The 23,576-nt window shown below is 37.6% G+C and overlaps 1 long non-coding RNA gene and 5 other non-coding genes across 7 annotated transcripts; all 6 read left to right on the top strand.

Moving 5' to 3' along the window:
• Nucleotides 1-6,881: 6,881 nt before the first annotated feature.
• LOC120514459 lies at nt 6,882-23,332 on the top strand. Of its 2 annotated transcripts, none has more exons than XR_005630465.1 (6): nt 6,882-6,963; nt 18,404-18,562; nt 19,691-19,838; nt 20,309-20,456; nt 20,915-21,044; nt 23,242-23,332. It is a non-coding gene; the product is annotated as an uncharacterized LOC120514459 (long non-coding RNA). The 2 variants fall into 2 exon arrangements; XR_005630464.1 differs by lacking the exon at nt 6,882-6,963 and adding an exon at nt 13,911-14,415.
• Nucleotides 18,244-18,330, top strand: LOC120515315. The gene has a single exon (XR_005630644.1). It is a non-coding gene; the product is annotated as a small nucleolar SNORD12/SNORD106 (small nucleolar RNA).
• Nucleotides 19,531-19,617, top strand: LOC120515310. The gene has a single exon (XR_005630639.1). It is a non-coding gene; the product is annotated as a small nucleolar SNORD12/SNORD106 (small nucleolar RNA).
• On the top strand, nt 20,148-20,234 carry LOC120515311. Its single transcript, XR_005630640.1, has one exon. It is a non-coding gene; the product is annotated as a small nucleolar SNORD12/SNORD106 (small nucleolar RNA).
• Nucleotides 20,754-20,840, top strand: LOC120515313. Its single transcript, XR_005630642.1, has one exon. It is a non-coding gene; the product is annotated as a small nucleolar SNORD12/SNORD106 (small nucleolar RNA).
• On the top strand, nt 23,081-23,167 carry LOC120515309. The gene has a single exon (XR_005630638.1). It is a non-coding gene; the product is annotated as a small nucleolar SNORD12/SNORD106 (small nucleolar RNA).
• Nucleotides 23,333-23,576: the final 244 nt, after the last annotated feature.

Below are 23,576 nucleotides of genomic sequence, written 5' to 3'. Positions count from 1 at the left end.
TTCTGATACTAAAATGAACTGTAATGAATGAAGGGCTAAAAGGGAGATAAGATAGTATTATCACACACAGTAAAAACTGACATGGTATATTGTTAAATTTTGTTTACATTTTTAAAATGAAAAGCATTTGAGAGAACAGTATATCATTGAAAAATTCTTTGCCTTGGTCAATAATGATTTTCCTAACTATTTCAAATGTATACAGCTTACCTATAATGTCTGTATACACTTAAATTGCAGACCTACTTGTAGACTGAAGAGGCTTAGCAATGATCCACTTTGTGTAAAGGTCAGACTTAGTCAACACATACTTGTTTTTCCTGCCAGTTTCACGTCGTACGTCAACAAGATCCACACCTACCACCTCCCAAGCTTCTTTAACCTGAGAAAATATGATTATTAACCTAATTTGATTTTATTTAGCAAGTCTAGAATGCAAGACTGGTGTCACTGTCCTGATGGGATCATTCAGCTAAAAGTACTGACAACACCTAACTTAAAATAAGAGATAAATACTGCGTAGAATTTTGCGTCACACACCTACTTTATTAATAGGAAAGGATTTAATGTCTTGTAAAGATACAAGAAAAGAAAACTGTAGTAATATGAATAATAGCTAATTATTAATACTAATAATATGTGGTGGGCATACAGGTGCCTGAATGACTGCTGTCACATCATCCAGATGGGTGCTACACATTGGTGGTGGTTAAAATGGTTCCCCAGTCTCTATGTAAAGTTCTTTGAGCAGTAAGAAAATCACTATATAAATGAAATTATTATTGTTAAATTTGAAAATAATGTTGGCAAGTTACAAAGGTAGGCAGAAAGACTAACAAAAGTCAAGAATTTAGAAAATAACAAGCACTTCACAAAGGAAACTCATCTAAACATTGGGATATTTTAGGACAGATACAACAGAGTTATTAATGACTACAGTATACAGTATCTTGCTGTGGTACAACACTACTTTGAAAACAAACATTTTGGGGGCATTGTAATATTACTTACTTTATCTCTTGGCAAGTAAAGAACAGAGGATGGCTGCTCTTTCTACTCTTTAAACAAGTATTAATTACATTACCTGAACCTTCTTGAGGTGCTAAGGGCTTATGGGAGGACTGTAAAATTTTGTCTGTACCAACTCTCACAGGGAAAGTACAACTATTTAACAAATATTTTAAAGAAATTGTATGACTTCTTGTAATTCTATCTCAGTGTGCACAAGCCAGGCTAAACCACATCCTGAGTCAGAATCAGTTAATGTATTAAAAGGTACAGACTTGAGTATATTTAAAACTTACCCAAGTAGCTACATCTTTTATAGGAGTTGGCCAAACATAGCCAGCAATAGCTTCACCTCTAGAGCCCCTCACACCATAATGGTTATCGGTTCCAGGATTGTAATGGCACTCCATTAAGACAGAAATCTTCTGTTCTTCTGTCATAACAACCAGACATGAGTATTGTTGGTTTAGCCCAGTGTGAAAGAGCCAAACATCAAAATGGGATAATTAGCCATTAATCTTAACACTGGCAAATACTGTGACTTTTATTTTAAGGCTGAATGAATGAAGGTTGTTTTACGTCTTGTCAGTGCCACATGGGTTAGATGGTCATCACAAACAGAAAAGGGGATGGTTCCATACCCAGATGGGTGTCTTTGAGCAGGCAGATGGGCATCCAGGCCAACAGAGAGGAAGGACCCAGTCCCAGAAGAGATTGCCAGAAGGGATGGACGGATAGCCCATCAATTGTAAAGGTTGCCACAGGGGAAATATTATTCCCCCAGGACACGAGGTGGCAACAGCCCTCCTTATCGATGCCCATTTGGGAACCAGTAGGGAATGCTGGGAGATGCAGTCCAGCAACAGAGCCCTTCTGGGGACCATGGGTGATGCAGGGTGGCACTGTCAGGAAATGTGCTCCCCACTTTATGGGACTTCCATATGACCTGGAAGTGCTTCCATCAAGCCGGTGCCCTACCACTGGAAGTCAAAGAAGAACAACAGAACAGCAATTTGAAAACTTTGCACCTAAGTAATGCAAATCCAGTAGGTAACCTTTTTGTATCATAAAATAATACACCTGCACCATACAAATCAGGCAGTGTCTTAAAAAAAAAAAAGAATATTGATCAGTGGTCGCTTGCATGATGCAAATCGGATGGCAACTCATGTTGTAGAATAAAAGGCGCATATCGGGCATTGTCATGAATGTTTGATCAAGTGTACACATGAAAGAACATTCTGGGCATGCATGGCACAACCTTGGCAGGGGATGAGAATTGGGTAGTGACAGACACCCCTCACTGCAGCCTGTAGAATGGCATGGGGCTAAACCTTGGCTGGGTTAAATATTAACACAGCCTAAACTGAAATGAATGTCAGTGTATTCATCATTAATTTCTATTTATATGCCACTTAAAATGTGCTTGATAAAACCCTTTAAATTATCCATTACTCTGTGATGTTTATTTAGTTTACAGAGTGATAGGGCCTTTTTAATAAGCCTAATAAAATCTCAATAATTTAACAATAGATAACTTTCAACATGCATAGCCTTGTTTAAGATGGATTTTATAGTTTGATAAAAGGGAAGGCAGAAGTGTTTTGCATCAAAACTATAAATAAAGCTGTGACTATACACATAGCAATACTGTCTTTATAGAACTCAGCAAAGGTGCAGGTGCCAGCTGTGAATCTTCACTTGGGAGTGCTGTCCATTGTATGGTTACTAGAGGTCTAAGCCTCTTCCCTTCATGTATTGTTATTACTGGACAATAACAACACCTGCAGTGGTCTTCCCTTACAAAGATTACAGTTAATAATAATGAATTCTGAAAGATTAAAGAATAAATAAAACACTAGCAAGGCTATCAATGTACCTATATGTGATGTACAAGAAAATTATATTGAAATTAATGTGTTATTCTTACTTTAAACTTATGTGTTAAGCCACTTAAATACAAATACAGGACCACAAACTGCTATATTGCAGGCAAGCCAAAATGAAGATTGGTCTTCCATGTATAACTCAAAAACAACTTAAAATATTACACAGATATTATCTAAAAGAATATGCAACTCATTTTTCATCCATGCCTTGAAGTATTTTGTAGTAAAACACCCTGTGAGATCTGGATTTGTACACATGAAATGAACAGTCGTCAAATGCCATTTTTGTCCACATTTGTACAGTTTGGGACATATACCCCTACACCAAAGCTGTCACATAACTCCCGGATTCAAATAGCAGTGTTGGTGTTAGCAATATAAATAAAAGTAGCCTTTCAAGCAAAGATGCAGATGTCACATGCCTGAATTCAGCTACTTGTTTGTCTGGCTACTTTTTCTCTTCAACCTAATTTTTTTTTATAGCCAGCTACTTATTCACAAATGTACTGCACACCACGTTTTCACTCTACGAACAACAAAGTCAATTATCTCTCTACTATATTAAAAAGTTTTCCGTCATGTACACATTATTTATCCTTGACCCATGTAATGTACCTGTGTTAGCCAGGAAAAACTCAACTGCAATTAAGAAAATAATATCTTATCTGAAAACTGAAAAAATTAGGGTAGCCCAAAGTGATGTAACCATTTGCTATGGCCATTAAAATCATAGCTGGTTCCATGCATTAAATGTGGGAGGTTGCCAAGTAAATGTACATTCATCTTGATTACATTATGACTGATGCACTGTACCAATCATGAAAAGTGACCATTACTGCATTCCATTTAACATTCCTGCTCTTTCAGAGATGAAGCTTTACAGTAAACTGCAAGTGAGTTTTGTAACCCATCCCAGATACATTCACTATGCGAGACTGAGTTGGTGAATTAGGGGTACTCACATCAAAGTGTGAGGAGTATACATGTGACCGTGATGAACAAGTTTTAGCAATCTGATCACTAACAATATCTTTTAGAAAGAGTGAATGTATTTCTCTTCTGTCTGCAGCAGCCTCCAGAAAAACTGATAAGTATATATAATGTAGATCCTAGATCAGCCAACAGTTTTAGATGCATTAGTACCAAATTAAAGAGAATCATTTCAGTCAGTCATTCTCCAACCCGCTATATCCCAACACTGAATCCGCTGGAGTCAATCCCGGCCAACACAGTGCGCAAGGCAGGAACAAATCCCAGGCAGTACGCCAGCCCACCGCAGGACAAACACACCAAGCACACAAACTAGGGACAATTTAGGATCGCCAATGCACCAAACCTGCATGTCTTTGGACTGTGGCAGAAAACCTGAGCACCCGGAGGAAACCAATGTAGACACGCGGAGAACATGCAAACTCAGGTCTCCTTACTGCGAGGCAGCAGCGCTACCACTGCGCCACCGTGCTGCCCGAATCATTTCATATTGAGTTATTTTATTTCTAATAGAGCACACTGATCGCAAAAGCACACTGTGCAAACTGTTGGAGCGCTGCACACAAACATTTATACAACCATCAACAATTCAAGCAAATAGTTCATGACAGCTAAAGAAGCAGAAGACAGTGCCAGTATCGTTAGATCCACAACACTGATTTAAACGCAGGTTTGTATCGAGCAGGTCATCAAAGGCAAATACAGATAAAAGAGGTCATCGCATTTTATTTATGAAAAGATCTGCGCAATGAAAGTTTTCGAAAATGATCAACATCCAGGATAAGACACACGTCTTCCCCTCTCGCAGTTATTTTTTTCGAAGTTGTCTTGCCTTTTAAGGCTTTTTCGTTACAGGTGCTACCTACTAAAAAGACTATTCAGACTATCCAGTATGCATACCTGATCTTCGTAGACCTAAATGATCCTACGTAAGGCACAAGCATGAAAAATGAATTTCCGTTGTTAGTCCAATACTGTATTTATTTTATTATCTATTTAATTGATTGATTGATTTATTTAAGTTAAAAGAATGAAATACATTTAAAATGTAAACAAAACAGGCTTGGTTTTATTAAAGTTTGCAGACTCTTCTGTCAAACCTCCGATAAATTGTGCCTGTTGCTCAGGAGAGCGGACATACCGATAGTACAAACTCAGTAACTGTATGATATTGGTATCACGTCACTGCCAAATGACCTTTTCAAACCATAAATAATTTGTCAACAGCAACATTCTGCTCAAGTATTGTAGAGTTCAGTGATTCTCTCTACCAGTGTGCCAAGTAACGAATCCCAGTAGATGCCCCTAAAAAAAAACAAAAAACGTTCGATCGGATTTTTTCCACTCTTATTTCAGTAGTACGGAACCTGCTCAGTATTATTTCATATTTTTCCCAATTGCAGTCCATCTCTTATTACGGAGCCCCGTACGAATTCCTTAGCACACAGTTCAGTGAACCGTAAGTGAACTGGCACGCATATCGGCTAGTTGTGACCCCTTTCCACCGCCTTCTTCTTCTTTGAGTTTTTAATGCCGATTGGCAGACCAATATAAATGGTGCAATACCACCACCTACTGAGCGTGGAGTGTGAAACCGAGACTGAAGAAGTATAACCTAACTGGGGTTGCGAGAGAGTGCAAAAACACTCAGATAATATGAAAACGTCTAACACATTTTAAAAATTCAAACAAGCAGTTTGATATATTATATTGCCAACACTGTCCTAATATACTTTCTATGATAATATATTCTGAAAAATTTGGTGGTCTTAACATTTTATTAAAATGTCCTTATACAGTAGGGAAACATTTAATTAAGTTAGCAAATTCCATTTTGAAGTGTTGCGTTCATGGTCCTACAAACACAACTTCTCTCCCCACCGTAATCTAATTTGGAATAATTAAAACAATCCACAAAAGGAAAAGTTTATTAATTGATAATTGGTATAGAAATACCATTGTATTAGTATGTTAACTCATAAATGAAAAAGGCCTCTTTTTTACATACGCTATACAGAATTCTTGCATTAAATATACCTCTGTCATTGATTCAATATCTGATAATATATACCCACCCTTATGAGAGATACATGTTAAAATAGTCACCCATCACACGAAATCTTGGAAAAAATTTCTGTGAATGGGATTATTAAAGTGGAAAGACATTTTAATAACTTGTTTATTAAGGAAATACTAATACCAAAAACCTTCCTACTGTGCAATTTAAGTGGGCATCAAAATACACGGTTGATTGGAAAAAGTTGTGGAAATTTCCTCATAGATATATTTTAACAAATAAAGTAAAGAAAATTTCATATCAGATCATTCATAAATATTTTCCATGTTGTAATTTAATATTTAAATGTATTCCAGATATATTAAATATATGCCGCTTCTGCTGTGAAAATAATGTATGTGTATAACATGTTTTCTGAAACTGCGTACATTGGAAAATGTTTTGGCTTGCTTTAATTAAGGATTTTGGACAAATAATGAATAGTACAATAAATACAAAGAATAGTGACATCCTATTATGTTACACAAAATGTAACAAAGAATGTAACTATGTAATACATTTCTTCATATTACTTGCAAAACACTTTATCCACAAAATAAGAGTAACAGAATTCCAAGTTATGATTTATTTATTGATGACCTTAATTCTTTTATATAACCTATCAAAAATTTTAAAAATAGTAAGGCAATTAAAGCATTAAATCTGTTATCCAAATATACATTTAATATGATGTATATTGCTTATTTATGGTATATTTATGACAAAATTCCCCTGGCATTATTATTCCCTGAATATATTTCATATATTTTATATTATGTATATTGCGTTATATGTATTGTAATAATACAGTTGATAATACTGTACTGAATAATTATAATAAAATAATAATTAAAAAAAAAAAACCTCCTGTCCTAGCTCCACCCACCCGGTAGACGAGTTTCCAACCAGAATAGACCACGTGCACAATGCGCACATGCGCTGTGGTTACTCGGAGGCCACTACCTATTTCCTGCCGAGGCAGTGGGACGGCCTTTTGTTTTTGGCTGTAGACCTGTGAGGGTAAGTTCGAATTTTTAGGATCTTTAGCGATCGAAATGGTTAATTTAAACCCAATATACATGCTAGATTTTTTGGTAAAAATGTGTAATTGACAGAATTTTCGAGCAGCGTCTTTAATTTTATGAACATCTAGTAAAATGGATTAAATTAGTAAACGTTTGCCAAAAGAAACCGTAAAAGTTACCTAATTGATTTTACTCCTTAAGAAACTTCGCCCTCGGTAGTTTTTTTAATTGCATTGTAAATAAGTACGCAATAGAAAAGTTGCGCATTGTTACGTTTCATAATATTTTACCTCTGTCGCGTAATTCCAGTTTTTCTTTCGTTCTATAAGTTTGTCTTTTTGGCACGTTGTGCCAAGAAATCTAGACCGTTAAATGGTATTGCAAATTTAGCAACGACGTGCAGGTGGCCAATCGCGTTGGCTTTTTTGGAAATACAAAGTTTAGCATTTATAGAAAATGTAACCAGTTCATTTAAGGTTTACTGTTGCGTTTACACTGCTCATAAATTTGTAATTCGGACGATTGAACAAGCACAAAATCGCTACAGTCCGGCGGCCTGGTTCTCGTGCCGTAGGTTATTTCTAAAGTATAATCTTACAAAATACAGAAACGGCCCAGTCTCCTCTCGCATACTGTTTTATGAAATTGGCGCAAATAATTGTCTTACGATCGCGAGATTCTAAGTTTTTAACTATTTTTTTTATAACTGAAAAAACGTTGCCTCCTGGGGGGGGGGTGGTGCGAGCATGTGCTCATGCCGCACCCCAACCCCCCGAATCATATTGGATTGGGACCTGAGCTTAACGTTTGACCACTCAGTACCACGTTGAAACTGACTCTTTTTCAATGGAGGAACATGATGAAAATACACGGTTTAATGTCATTTGGAAATGCAACATGGCTAAACGCAGCCCTCGGTACAAAATGTTGTGTACTCGGATGGAAGTTGTAATCCAGCGAAACAACGAACTTGTTACCCAACGAGTTTGAGGGAGCAGGCCGCAAGTGCTGTATCGAGGCCCGTTTATATTTGGCGCGTCCACTAATGCACGGCGCGATGTAAATCTCGCGGAGTCGCGTGTCTGGGACTCCAGAATTTTGTGAGCGCACATGAGCTGCACAAGAAAGCGGCGTTCATTCGGGAAGCAACTGTGTTAAGTTCATCGCCACCAGCGCCTGTAAAATCCCAACATTAAAAGCACGAATCCTAAATGTGAAGAAATTCATGGCGTTAAATCGCTTGAGCCCCGGGCAAAGATAAAAATTTGTGCAAATAACTACGATGTAGATCAATTTGATATTTTATACAAACTCATTAATTTGGTTATATTGCATTTGAGCGGTATTACTTTAATACTCGTAGTTTCTGTTATTTTTGTGATGACATTTAAACTTTTTTTCAAATATTGAGGTCGCCCTTTTGAACCCCCTTGATATTTACTAAGCAGCGAGGCATTTGTAGTCCATCAACATTAATTATTTCCAGAGACATAATTTTGTCTATTTTTCCAGCGCATCGCGCACAAAAGTAAGGGAACGATGGGAGCGCCAGAACTCTGCTCACATCATGCCGCTTCATACCTCAAGCTGCAAGTAGTAAGTCTGTGATAAGCGGAATACCGCTACGCTTTCCACTCACGGGACGGAAGGACGATCCCGACCGCTTTTATATAGTTAGAAAAAAGAAGATATCGCACAGTCTGGAGTAGAAAATCATCTTTTACCTGGAAAAACGGAACTACAAATCCCATCGTGCATTGCAAAATGGACGGGGCGTGTGTGAAACTTCGCGCCTGCGTAGCACTCACGGGACGGAAGGGCAATCCAGACCGTTTTTATATAGAAGGATATTTAAGTGTGACAATAGTAAAACAAATGTGTCAAATTTGATTAATTTTTCTACAGAGTCTAAAATAAGTTCATTCTGTTCACTGACATTGTATACAACCCACATGACATTCACTGTCGTGAGAACTGGTATAAAGTATTAAATTTAAATGAATAAAAGGAAAGTATGCACTTATTTAAATGTTCCGAAGAAATACTTATATCATGGAACATTCAGGCAGCGTAGAGATTGCAAGATTTTAAAGTTTAACAATCTGGACTATATATTTAACATGCATAAATCACATTTTTGATTGATTTTAGCTCAGATTTGAAACTCCAGAACAATAATACATGGCAGTCGCACAAATTGCAAGTGACTGCTGCAAATGGATATTGTTTTTAATAACCACATTTCTGTTGCATGTGTTTAAAACTTACAAATGTACCAAAAATCATAACCACAAGTATGACAATCGCAGTTCTAATGTGTTGCGTATCCCAGAGTGGAAATCTGATAACTTGTTCAGCGCACTTTTTTTCTACAAGAGGAAATCAAATTAATGGAAAATATTACAAGAATTAGGAAGGGGGTGTTACATAAATTAAAAATGCAGATAATTTAGTTACTGGGTATCCTTTGTGTGAACATCCCTAATATTAATGGAGCAAAGTATAGAATTTTCATTAAAGAAGTTAAAATTTAAAAATGAGCAAAGTAGCAATCTGAATAAATCTGCTGGAAGTACTATAGAAATTTCTAAACCGTTGGCAGTAGTTTTTAAAAATTAGCAGTAGTATATAAAAAGATCACTAATTGAAATAACCAAAAAACTAGGTTCACTTTCAGTTTAGACATGGAAATTTAGATTTTTTTTGTAAAATAGGAAATATTTAAATATACTTCTATTTATATGCCTTGTGCAGTTTGCAAAATTCAGATACATAGCCTTAAAACAATTGCATTTTACAAAAATAACCCAAAAGTGCAAATAGGATTCAGTCCACCTACTCCCCTATCCCCCCAACCAATCTCGAGACATCTGGTTAACTTTAGCCAGCAGACTTTTATATTTTAGCAGAACTGAGTTTTAAGTGTTCCATATTAAGTTTTTCCCATTGCAGTCTTTGCATATATGAAAAGTAATTGTTATTGAAAGAACTATCTTTAATTAAACATGCATTCACCTTAAACCTAACAGATGATGTTAAAAGGTCATTTCCAATAATGATAATTAAATGCAATTGTGTTAATGAGCAAGTCTAAAAAAAAGTTATTTTTGAATTCCATTCACTAATAGCAGTAATATTTAATATCTTAAAATGTGTATGTAGGCTGGCAAAATTACACCACCACCTGCCAATGAACCAAACATTCAGTTCTAGTCTATTTTTCTTTTTAAATCCAATAATCTGCTCAAGTCCTGTGATTTGGTTTAGGAACTTTACAACATAATATCTGTATAGCATATAAAAGCATTATATTTTTACCCCATTTTTGACACCCATTGTATGCCGAGCCTATGTGAAAGGGGGTATGGTATCTCTTTGAATTGCCCTTCTTAATATTTTTTTCTTCAAGGGTGTTTGAGTTTTTTCTTGTTGTCTTAATGAGTCAGGGCCTGTTAAATCCAATTTAGGGGTTTCCTGTATGTTGCTTTTGTTGTAATTTGCATCATGTTGTTCATCCAATATAGCTTTTCAAAGGCATGCAGATTAAACATGACATCAATAGAGTGCTAAAGCTCATGTTGCATTACTGTATATAACTCATAGTTGGAAGATATGTCAAACACGTCTGTAGTTGCTGATCTTGTCGCCTGGGTATGTCAGTCTATATGAATAGAAACCTCTGGGGATGTCAGTTACCTGTCTGTATGACATTTCCGCAGTTTCACATTTGTAACAAATCATTGATTGCAACTTTTTCTGAACGCAAGTGCTGCTTCAGGGATGAAATCTCAGTTCTCCATTGTTTTTCCATTCTGCCTGTGTATGTAAAACCCAAGACCTTAAGGCAGAGAGTCTCACTTCTGTTTGCAATACAGTAATCCCTCCTCGATCCGCGGGGGTTGCGTTCCAGACCACGACCCCCCAACCCGCGATGGGTGAAAATCCGCGAAGTAGAAACCATATGTTTGTGTGGTTATTTTTATATATTTTAAGCCCTTATCAACTCTCCCACCCTGTTAACATTATTAGAGCCCTCTAGACATGAAATAACACCCTTTAGTCAAACGTTTAAACTGTGCTCCATGACAAGACAGAGATGACAGTTCTTTCTCACAATTAAAAGAAAGCAAACATATGTTATCTTCAAAGGAGCGCCGTCATAAAGGAGCGCGTCAGGAGCAGAGAATGTCAGAGAGAGCGCTAGCAAAGAAAAGCAAACAATCAAAAAATCAATACATGCTTTTAAGTATACAGAAGCACCGCCGATAAAGCGGCATTTTGTAGAGGAGCGTCCGTGTCCTCTGTGCAAACAGCCCCTCTGCTCACACCCCCTCCGTCAGGCCAAGAGAGCGAGAAAGATAGAGAGAAGCAAACAAGCACAGCGCGGGAAGCATATCTTACAGCATTGAGGAGTTTTAGTTAATATGTAATACATGCTCTGATTGGGTAGCTTCTAAGCCATCCGCCAATAGCGTCCCTTGTATGAAATCAACTGGGCAATCAAACTGAGGAAGCATGTAACCTAAATTAAAAGACCCATTGTCTGCAGAAAGCGGCGAACCAGTGAAAAATCTGTGATATATGTTTAGATGTGCTTACATTTAAAATCCGCGATAGAGTGAAACCGCGAAAGTCAAAGCGCGATATAGCGAGGGATTACTGTATTGAAAACCCCCACGTTCCTTATTCCTCATTGCTTGGTTATATGCACTGTACTTCTGGGTTGGTGGTCAGTGGTTATCAGCACTTGTGCATCCTTTTTGATTTTGTTGAGACGAGGACTATTTGGACAGAGTCTCTGGAGATGTGTAACTCTGTGACTACCTCTGACTTACTAAGTTTATGTAAAGTGTAGTCTACGACTGAAAATTTCCCAGTTGTGTAATGTACATGGCCTTTATAGTAGTTTGGGCATACAATAAAAATTTCACCCAATATAAAGTATTTTCTCATCAAATATTGATATTTCTTTGATGATTAGTCTAGCAATTATTTTTTGGTTTGTTAAAATCAAATTTCATAACACATAAACATCTAATCTGTTTTGCAGTCCAATATTAGATCAGTTTAAGTACCACTTGAACACAATTAGTCAATTCAAGTAATTATTCAGATTATATAACAAACTTGGGACAAACCAAAAAAATGTAAAGTGAGTAAAATATCATAATCCTCACTAATTCCTAGTTAACAATGTTACCCTGCTTATTATACACCATTTCTGTCACACCATACATTAAGATCTTTTTTCCCCCACTAATTGAGCTTCCTTGGGGATAGCGTTGGGGAGGGGGTGTTTTAACATGTCAGGCTGATCCTGTTCCTCAGTTTGGCAAGTACCTGTTATATATGTCATTTGTTCCAATGTGGACAGTGACAACATTATCTACAGGGTGGGCCATTTATATGGATACACCTTAATAAAATGGGAATGGTTGTTGATATTAACTTCCTGTTTGTGGCACATTAGTATATGTGAGGGGGACTTCAAGATGGGTGGTGGCCATTTGGACGTCGGCCATTTTGGATCCAACTTTTGTTTTTTCAATAGGAAGAGGGTCATGTGACACATCAAACTTATTGGGAATTTCACAAGAAAAGCAATGGTGTGCTTGGTTTTAACGTAACTTTATTCTTTCATGAGTTATTTACAAGTTTCTCTTTGTTTACAGCCATTGACATGTCGCAGAGGTTAACACGTGAGGAGCGGATAGAAATTGTGTTGATGTCTGGTGAATGCAGTAAACGGGTCATTGCAGCAGATTTCAATGCAAGACACCCTATGAGACCACCCATCTCCCATGCTACAGTTAGCAAACTGCTTGCTAAGTTTCGTGAAACTGGTTCAGTGTTGGATTTGCCAAAATGTGGACGCATGAAAACTGTCACTAATGAAGAAACATCAGTGGCTGTCCTAGCTTCATTCAGCAAGAGCCCACAGCATAGCACTCGCCGCATGTCACTGGAGAGTGGCATTAGTCGAACATCCCTTAGGCGGATATTAGCTACTCACAAATGGCACCCTTACAAACTCCAGCTACTGCAGCATCTCATCGAGGATGACCCAGATCGGCGCACTGAATTTGCAGAATGGGCAAAACAAAAATTGGAACAGGACCCTCAGTTTACAGAAGATTTTGTTCAGTGATGAGGCAAACTTTTATGTGAATGGTGAAGTTAACAAACAAAACCACCGCTATTGGTCTGACACTAACCCACATTGGATAGATCCCTCCAAGACTGTTGGAACAAAAAAATGATGGTATGGTGTGGTATATGGGGTACAAAGATAGTGGGGCCATTCTTCATCAATGGAAACCTCAAGGCCACTGGATATGTGAAATTGCTACATGATGATGTGTTTCCCTCTTTATGCACTGAAGCTGGCACGTTCCCTGAGTTTTTCCAGCAAGATGGTGCACCACCACATTATGGGTGTCAGGTCCGAGCATTCCTAGATGAACAGTTTCCTGGAAAGTGGATTGGTCGTCGTGGGCCAGTTGAATGGCCCCCAAGGTCTCCCGATCTGACCCCCTTAGACTTTTATCTTTGGGGTCATCTGAAGGCAATTGTCTATGCTGTGAAGATACGAGATGTGCAGCACCTGAAACTACGGATACTGGAAGCCTGTGCTAGCATTTCTCCTGCGGTGTTGCTATCAGTGTGTGAAGAATGGGAGAAGAGGGTTGCATTGACAATCCAACACAATGGGCAGCACATTGAACACATTTTATAAGTGGTCAGAAACTTGTAAATAACTCATGAAAGAATATAGTTACGTTAAAACCAAGCACACCATTGTTTTTGTTGTGAAATTCCCAATAAGTTTGATGTGTCGCATGACCCTCTTCCTATTGAAAAACCAAACGTTGGATCCAAAATGGCCACCATGGTCACCACCCATCTGGAAAAGTTTTCCCCCTCACATATACTAATGTACCACAAACAGGAAGTTAATATCACCAACCATTCCCGTTTTATTAAGGTGTATCCATATAAATGGCCCACCCTGTATAACCAACCCCCCTTCAGCCAAGAGTTTATTCACCCTTCCAGGGAGGTCTCCCACCTGTGCGTTTAGAAGGCAGCACACTGTGTCAGACTGTCTCTTGAGCAAACCCATTTTTGAGGCCTCTCATCCCTGCCTACCTCTTCAAAGTTTTCAGACTCGCCATCCAGCTCTGCAAGGACCTGAGAAGGGTTTAATACTTCCAATTCTGAGGTTGGTGCCCTTGGATGGTGTGCACCCTTCATCTTGTTTCCATGTGCCACATTAGGGGTCAGGTCCACCAATTTTCAACTGCAATGTAAGCTACCTACCTTCTCTTCTGATTCAGTGACCCTGAGCTCCAGTTGCTGAATCAGCTGACATCACCTACAGACAGAGCCTTCAAGGGGTACAGACACGTCCTCCTTGGCACTCTTCAAAAAGTCTTGCATCACACAGGTATTGCATTGTACATGCCTAATTTAAAAAAAAAAAAAATGTATTTGGATTACTTAAACCTTTAAGGTCCTGTGATACTGTTGCCCTTAAATTACCTGTAGTGTATCTTTCTAATATAGATCTGGTGCAGTTGCATTCATAGGGCAGGAGCTGATACTGCATTCTTTAATGTCTCGTCTTGTTTTAACACCTCTAAAATCTGCATGCTGGTAATTCATATAGTGGAATTATTGGCGCTTCAGGCTGTACTGTGAGAATCATCAACTATATAATGCAAGTGAAATTTTTTCAATGTTTGTGCAAAAGTTTCCAAATTTACTCCAGTTAGTCAGTTGTCTCAAATCTTTTTAACTCTGATTCTATATTCCTGAGCATTCCTTAAAAGAATGTGTATGTCTTCACATCATCTAACACCATCTTCATCTAAATCCTCTCCTGCCTTTTGCTCCATATGTCTAACCCACCTTAGTTTATTGCTTCTCATCATAACAGACTGTCACTCATACATTATCTGCTATACTTATGGCAATCTTGACCCTATAAACTAGTATTGGTCTAGTCTATTAGCTGCACGTCAGAAATCCTCTTAATTTCTCACCGCAGTCAGAGATCTTCAAATTGGCTGACATCAAACAAAAAATTTCAAGCCCTTCCCTTGTGATTAGTTTTATTTCTGAATGCTTCTTGTGATGATTATGTAGTGATTCAATAGCAAAGGCAGAAAACAAACAGGTATTTGGTTAAATGTTGGGGATTAAATAGTCTTAAACCGATTTCAGTATGATGATATTTTCATCATACATCATTCCCATTAAGGATAAGCAACAACTGAAAAGAAAATTTCCATTTGCTGTGTTTGTTAGAATATAACAAATCAAATATGCTCATCCCAAACATACACTTCTAACTGCTGTGCTATAACTTAAAACAGTTTAAACTATATTAAAGTTAGCGTTCTATTTTAGATTGTTGTCTTTGAAGAGCAGTATTGCTTTTGTGATATATCATGGGCTGTTTGAAATCTGTAAATGAAATGCAGGACTCGTAACCTGACACAAATGTGTCAATACTTGTACAGATACTACCAATACAGGGAATCGGACTAATATTTGATTGCGCTGTGTGTTTGTGTACACTTTTCACAGCCGGCACTTGACCTTTGAGTGGCTCCTTAGCCATTGCACTCGCATATTCTGATAGAGAGTGAACACCATCCACCTCAGTAAACCTCACTTTAATGAGCAAAACCTTTCTTGCATCAGGCTTAACTCGCCTCAGCACTTATGTAATGCAGTTCCAGTTTTAAAATTAATATCTTCCATACATATTCTGCCCTTGCTGTCTAGTGTTGGTCATTGTAGTGTGAGCAGTTTCTTGGTGTAATGCAGTGAAAAGATTCATTCCTTTTTTCCCCACAAGTAAATCTATCCCTGATGTATCTTTTCTCAGGCTGCTCAAAGATAGCTCTGGTGTAGTATAGAATGCAAACTCATTTTAGATAAAAATGTTAAGTCTGACAGTGAAGGTGAATATTACATGCTGCCTTTGTTATGACTTCCCTCATTGTAATGAGCATTTAGAAAACATAACTTCGAATAATTGGGAGTTTACTCGGAATATCCTCTGCATATCTGCTTACTTGCTTAGCTCACCACAACTTTAATTTTATGCACACCATCTGTTTTACATGTTAAGCAATTCATGCCTGTATTTGCTATGCATAAAATAACATGCCCCAACATCCTATTAAGCCTTTAATTATTTCTGTCTGATTATGGGTCATTGATTTTTAAAAAAGTTATGCTTAAGTGATGATGCATATTGAATGTATTGTTTCCTTCTTCAGAGGCTGTTAGGACTGTACTTTAAGTGATAGCCCAACTGAAATATCTTTGGTAATTTAATGTAGTACTGGAATTGAAAGATGGGTCTTTTCCATGGGTTTATAGTAACTTCTGGTAGGTATAAAGTTTTTTGGATCTACATGTGATTGAAGTTCAGAAGGGCTGTCTTGGCATTTTAATAGAATTGGATGTAGTGCTGGCTGATAAGAGTTGTATGAAGTGCAGACATGGTGTCTCTTGCTCACAATTTTGGTCTAATTCAAGATGATTCAATATCAGTGCAGTTTTACAATGGCTTCATAGAGAATACATCAAGATAAAGGTGCACAGTTTTTGTCACAAGTACCGTCAATACAGCTACGTTTTGATGACCAATTGCCAGAACTGAACCTTTGAAAGATATGTTTCAAAATGGTTTTTGTTGCCAGAACCAGTGCACAGAAACACCTCGCACGATTTGCACCAGTGCAGTTTTACTACACCTTGGCAAGTCTGTGTCCTTCACTTTTGGATGCACTATCTTTGCTTGGTTGTACTTCTCCGAACAGACAGCACATCAGTTGTTTGAAGTTGCTCCTTGCGGTCACTCGGGTAAGTGTAGTGGGATATTGGCTTCATTCTGCAGCCGTGTTTCATTTGCCCCAGCATGCAACGTTGTGTCCTTACTGAGTCATGACACAGTTCATCAACAAAAATCTGGAACTTGTGAACACGTTTTCCAGGTTCGCTGTGTGTGGCTTGTAGTGGGTCTGTATGACATATGCATTGAATGCACATCACACAAAGAACTTCAACATGAGAGATCTTGGCCACTTGTAGTGGTGTCTGCATCTTTGTAACTATTCATTAGTATTGTTCTTGTCAATGCCACCCATGTAGGAATTGTAAGCCTTCACCACAGCTGGGCACGAGACTGGTGTGCGCTTGTGTTTCTTGGCATTGTAGCACAAAACCTGACATATTTAGTTGCCAGGAGATAGCTGCTGTTGCTTGGTGTGACAAGAAACCAATCTGTCTTACCATTGAGCTGCAGTGAATGAGAACCACATTCCATTTTCTTTGCAATTTTTTGGGGAAATTTCTTTCTGTTGGTCAGCGCTATATCATAGAGCTTTGTGCATTGTTTCTCCAACAGGTATGCTGTGACAGTTACGAAAGTGTAAAAATGGTCAGTAAATATACAGTACAGTGATTTTGGTCGTTCGAATGGCTTGCACAATCCAACTACCAAGGAACCAGTCACTCCCAGTTCAGCAAGCAGATGCAAATCATCTTCAACTTTCCAATGTACACTTCTGCATTCATTGTATAACTGCTTGTACTCTTGCACAGTAGAAATGTCTTTATGTCCCACTTGATCAGTTTCTTTTATGTACTATTTTATACTAAATGCATTTTTCATTGGAATCATACCTTCGCTGGAACATAGTGCTGCTGGAAGTTAGCCACAATGATGTCAAAAATTGGTCAGCTCTTGTATATCTTGTTCACAGCTGGATATTTCGTTCATCTGCACAGTGCAACATCGACCAAATGGCTAAAAATCTGTCCTAAGTTAAGAACCTTAGCGAATCCAGGCGTAGCAGTGATCCAGCTCCCCTTCTGCTTCCAGTACTGTTCACATCTGTTTTTATGAATCAATGGCTCCATGGCAATTCGGCACCCAAAAAATGCTTTCGGTTCAGGGACAGTGACTGGATCAAAAGATTTGGCACTGTAGTTATGAGGTTTCTTTTCCTTTACATACTCTGCCTGCAGGTTTGTCTCCTGTACTATGATATTCCACACCAAATCATCCCAAAATAGTGACGGATAAGCCAGTCACCTACTTTCACCTGATTCAAAGGGTTAACCTATTTGTAACATGGGGTTTTTATCTGGCATCCATAATTGAAATGGAATCTTCACTGTAGATAGGTTGTTAAAAGTAAAAATGATTTGTTGCCTCTTCTCTTTCCTATGAATTTGTTTTAAGAAAAAGGTTCATGGTGTCCAAGATGACTTTTCTTTCCCCGACAGATCGGCATTGTTGAAAATTGTAATAAAAAGCCAAACTGTCTGAGGCACCATTTTCCTAACAATAAATGCAATAAATTAGCTACAAGTTGCATGTGTTTTAAGTTTTGCCGTTTTCTCTGTTTTAGGGTCATTGAATGATTTTATATTCGTCAACCATGAATCTGATCCTATTTGTCGATGTGTGTCCTGCTTTAACACCTGTAAGAGTCGCAGCTCATATTTAGGCTACAGTGGAACTGTCTGTGCTTCCGTCTGTACTATGCAAATAATCATTTACACATCATGTAAGTAAAAAAATCCTTAAGGTGCAATTTTTTTTATGTATGTGTTTAATTTAGTTGATATTGGTGTAAACAAAGGCTAATAAATTGAGAGTGTAAGCATTATTTATGTTCTTACATTCCCACCTTATTCAAACAGTACAGCTTGTACATATTCATGATTCTGTGTGTTTAAGAGCCCATCTAGTTTCAGTTTAGTTTTTGTTTAGGCTTGATCTATATTTTCTGAAAACTCGTAATGAATTTAAGGTCCTTTTTAGTCGGCCAGTGCCTCTCAATAAATCTAAAGTGTGAACTGAAGACAAAATTTATAACTATTGTGGTTTTACTATTCTATTTTTTTAGTTGCTTTGGCATTATTGTCATTTTTAACTTTTTATTTAAATGAAAATTATACTTTCACTGATATTTCTGGCTTTAGTCAGAAGTTATTAGGGTTAGTTTTCATGAACCCTAATAACCCTGTACCATTTACTGATCACTAACTGCTGTTCAACACCATTGTAAGGAATTGTGGTTTTGATGCACACTTTAGATAAGTACTTGTATATCAGCAGTGACTCAGCTTATAATGTAATTCACATTTCCAGAAAATTTGGTCTATCTACTAAAAATAATCAACCAATTTTAAAATATAGGTTTTTTAGATATTCAGTTTTTAATCACTCATGACATAGTAGCTGGTAATTGGGCTACAGTGGAATTATGTCTTGCATGTACGTACATCTGTTTAATGTGCAGTGTTAAATGTAAATTCTGACTGATCTTTCCAACTCACAGGACTCCTCCAGTTGTATCATTTTGCACGATTAGCCTTTTGTTATCGATTGTCTTATTGACATGTAAAATTTAGTAATTTTTATTTATTTTTTTAAAAGTGGCAGATTCAAAACTGTGCATAGGTTGTTAAAAGTAAAAATAATGCGTTTATCTTCTTCTCTATCCTGCATATTTGTCTTAAGATGCAGGTTCATGGTGTCCATGATGACTTTTCTTTCCCCGACAGATCGGCAATGTTGAAATTTATAATAAAAAGCCAAATTGTCTGAGGCACCATTTTCCTAACAGTAAATTACATAAAATTAGCTACAAGTTGTATGTGTTTCACTATTTACAATTTCTCTGTTTTAGGGTCTTTGAGCAATTTTATATTCATCAGTCAGGAACCTGAACCTGTCCTGCTTTAACATCTCTATACGCTGTAGTTGTTAGGTGGACTACAATGGAGTTGTCTGCACTTCAAGGCTGTACTTGGCAAATCGCCATCTTTATCATGCAAGTAAATCTGTTTAATATTAAATTGTGCTGTGTTGAATATAAATAAAGTATCTATCTAAATTCTGACTGATCTTTACAACTCACAGGACTCTTCCAGTTGTATCATTTTGCACAATTAGCCTAGCACTTTCCTTTCTTGTTATAGATTCTCTTATTGACCTGTAAAATGGAGTCATTTTGATTTATCTTTGCAAGTGTAGATTAAAAGCAATGAGTGAGGTTTTGAACCTTCACTATAGATGGGTTGTTAAAAGTAAAATGATTGTTAGTCCTCTTGTTTTTCAAGTATATTTATTTTAAGAAGCAGGGTTGTGGTGTCCATGATGACTTTTCTTTCCCCGACAGATCGGCAATGTTGAAATTTATAGTAAAAAGCCAAATTGTCTGAGGCACCATTTTCCTAACAACACATTACATAAGATTAGCTACTAGTTGCATGTGTTTTACTATTTACAATTTTCTCTATTTTAGGGACTTTGAACGATTTTACATTCATCAATCAGGAACCTAAACCTGTCCTGCTTTAACATCTCTACACACTGTAGATAGTATTTGGGCTACAAAGGAATTGTCTGCACTTCAAGGCGATACAGTGTAAATCGTCATCTTTGTCATGCAAGTACATTTGTTTATTTAATATTAAAAAATTGTGCTGTGTTGAATGTAAATTCTGCCTGATCTTTCCGACTCGCAGGACTCTTCCAATTGTATCATTTTGCATGATTAGCCTAGCATTTTTTCTTGTTGTAGATTCACTTATTGAACTGTAAAATGGAGTCATTTTAATGTATTTTTGCAAGTGTAGATTAAAAGCACTGAGTGAGGTTTTGAACCTTCACTATAGATAGGTTGTTAAAAGTAAAAATGATTGTTGGTCCTCTTGTTTTTCATGTACATTTGTTTTTAGAAGCAGGTTCGTGGTGTCCATGATGACTTTTCTTTCCCCGACAGATCGGCAATGTTGAAATTTGTAGTAAAAAGCCAAATTGTCTGAGGCACCATTTTCTTAACAATAAATTGCATAAAAGATTAGCTACAAGTTGCACCTGTTTACTGTTTACAATTTTCTCTTTTTAGATTCATCAATCAGTAACCCGAACCCGATGTTACTTTAACATCTCTATAAGCTGTAGCTGGTAGTTGGACTACAATGGAATTGTCTGCACTTCAAGGCTACACTGTGCAAATCATCATCTTTATCATGCAGGTATATTGGTTTAACTCTGTTAGGGCTATTTTTTTTACTCCCAGGGCTGAATATTTTTCCAAAAAGAACACAAAGCAATGGTTTAACATATCAAATCAACAAAATTTTACTTTTGACAAATGTTACTGTCTTGCATGTTGTATGAGTCTGCATACTATATGATTTCACATACATATTACATACATGTTAAACAGCAAAGTCCTGCAAAGTATGACACTCAAAGCAGCCAATTGCATGCATCGCCACATTGCACTGCTTACAGTATGTGTTTCACTGGTGCTTCCTTTTGAATTGTCTGTTGCTGCACTTTCTCACATATATTGTTAGTGTGTACCGTAGAGAGACAAATCACCCACTTGACATTGTGCCATGCCACTGCCACCCAGTTTTCTGCCCACATGAAAACCATATTGTCACCTCTTTTCCTCTTCAGCCTGTCTGGATTCAACTGTGAAGGCATGTGTCTCCTGTTCACCCTCACTGTGCCACAAGCTCCAATTCCCCTGCTCTGTAGCTCCATGAACAATTCTGGGCATGTATAAAAATAGTTCATGTACACAACATGACCCAAATGTTCATAGCCCTGAAGCAGCTCCAACAGACCCTGACTTGTCAAGGGACATTTCTCTCTTTGGAATAAATATTTTCCTGTATAAATGAATACTTTCAGGCAGAAACCAGTGTTTGTTTCTGCCAGTACAAAGTCCTTTATGCCATGCTTTGTGGGCTTGCCTGGCATATATTGGCAAAAAAAAAAAAGGTGTCCTTTGTATTTTATCATAGATTAATGCACAGACAAATCACGGCCAGGTTGATAAAATTGTTTGTGTTGGTTCTACAATGTCAAGCAGGGGCTGAACTTTATACATGGGGTTATAGCCTGGCTCACCCTTTGGGATTTGCTTCTCGTTATCATAGAAGTGAATAAAACTTTGCAGCAGCACGTACCTATCACACAGCATAATCTGTCCAAAGCCGCCAGGGGACAAAGCACATTTGGACCAGTGCTTCCTGAAGTTCTATCCCCAGTCTAGTCACATATCTATTTTTAATGCCCCAAAGCCCTTCATCTTGTCATTGTTGTGGGTTTCCACTTTGAAAAACGAGAATGCGGTGCAAGCGCAGTCCGCGATTCAAAACATTGATCTGCATACCTGTTTTCTCGTCTGACAGTAGCTGAAAAGCCGCATCAGGAGAGAGCAGTCTGAAGTAGTCCAGCGGCTAGCAATCTGTCGCATCCAACAGCAAGCCATGCTGTCTTGTGAAGTCTGGTAGCCAGTTTGGCTCCCACGGATCAATGTCTGGGTATACCTCCCACACAAATCTTGCCATAGGTGCATTGGCTGTGTGAATGCGCTCAGCTGGGGTGGCATCGGCTGGTGTCCAATCAGCTGATGCCAGTTCCTCACTCTATTGCTTGATCTCCTGATTACTGTCAACAAAATCAGATTCTGAAAAATCAGCGTCCAACTCGGCTATCAAGCACAAAACATCATCTGCTGAGTATTTTCTTCTCTACACTCGCTTCACTCCCTAGTGAGATGTCAATGCCATCTTGTTCCTTACTACAGTTTACATTTTGTAACTCACGCACGCGCATGAATTAGATGCAGAGTCAATGAGTTTAACATTCCTCCAAGCAGAGAGGAAATTCCTTTGATGTAACAGTGAGGTTTGTTGCCATTAACAGCTGATTGTCGCCCTCTACCCCTGGATGTCGACATGCGCCCTCAACCCCTCCGGTCGACAAAAGTCGATATCCGCCCTAAAAGGGTTACAATTAAAAAAATTGTTTTCTGTTTGAATGTAAATTCTGACTGATCTTTCCAACTCACAGGACTCTTCCAATTGTCATTTTGCACGATTCACCTCGTTATAGATTGATTCTCTTAGTGATATGTAAAATTGAGTCTGTTTTGCAAGTGACAGATTCAAAACATTGACTGAGGTTTTGAAGCTTCAGTGTAGAGAAGTTGTTAAAAATTATTTGTTGTTGATCTTCTCTATCCTGTATGATTGTCTTTAAGATGCAGGTTCATGGTGCCCATGATGACTTTTCTTTCCCCGACAGATCGGCAATGTTGAAATTTATAGTAAAAAGCCAAATTGTCTGAGGCACCATTTTGCTAACAATACATTACATACGATTAGCTACTAGTTGCATGTGTTTTACTATTTACAATTTTCTCTATTTTAGGGACTTTCAACGATTTTATATTCATTAATCAGGCTACAATGGAATTGTCTGCACTTCAAGGCAATACAGTGTAAATCATCATCTTTATCATGCAAGTACATCTGTTTATTTAATATACAAAAATTGTGCTGTGTTGAATAAATTCTGACTGATCTTTCCGGCTCACAGGACTCTTCCAGTTGTATAATTTTGCACGATTAGCCTAGCACTTTTTTTTGTTATAGATTCTCTTATTGACCTATAAAATGGAGTAATTTTAGCTTATTTTTGCAAGTGTAGATTAAAAGCACTGAGTGAGGTTTTGAACCTTCACTATAGATAGGTTGTAAAAGTAA

This window comes from Polypterus senegalus, chromosome 14 (assembly GCF_016835505.1).
Source record: "Polypterus senegalus isolate Bchr_013 chromosome 14, ASM1683550v1, whole genome shotgun sequence".
Classification (NCBI taxonomy): Eukaryota; Metazoa; Chordata; class Cladistia; order Polypteriformes; family Polypteridae; genus Polypterus; species Polypterus senegalus.
Note: the sequence above shows the minus strand (reverse complement) of the source record. Positions and strands in the feature narration are given on the sequence as shown.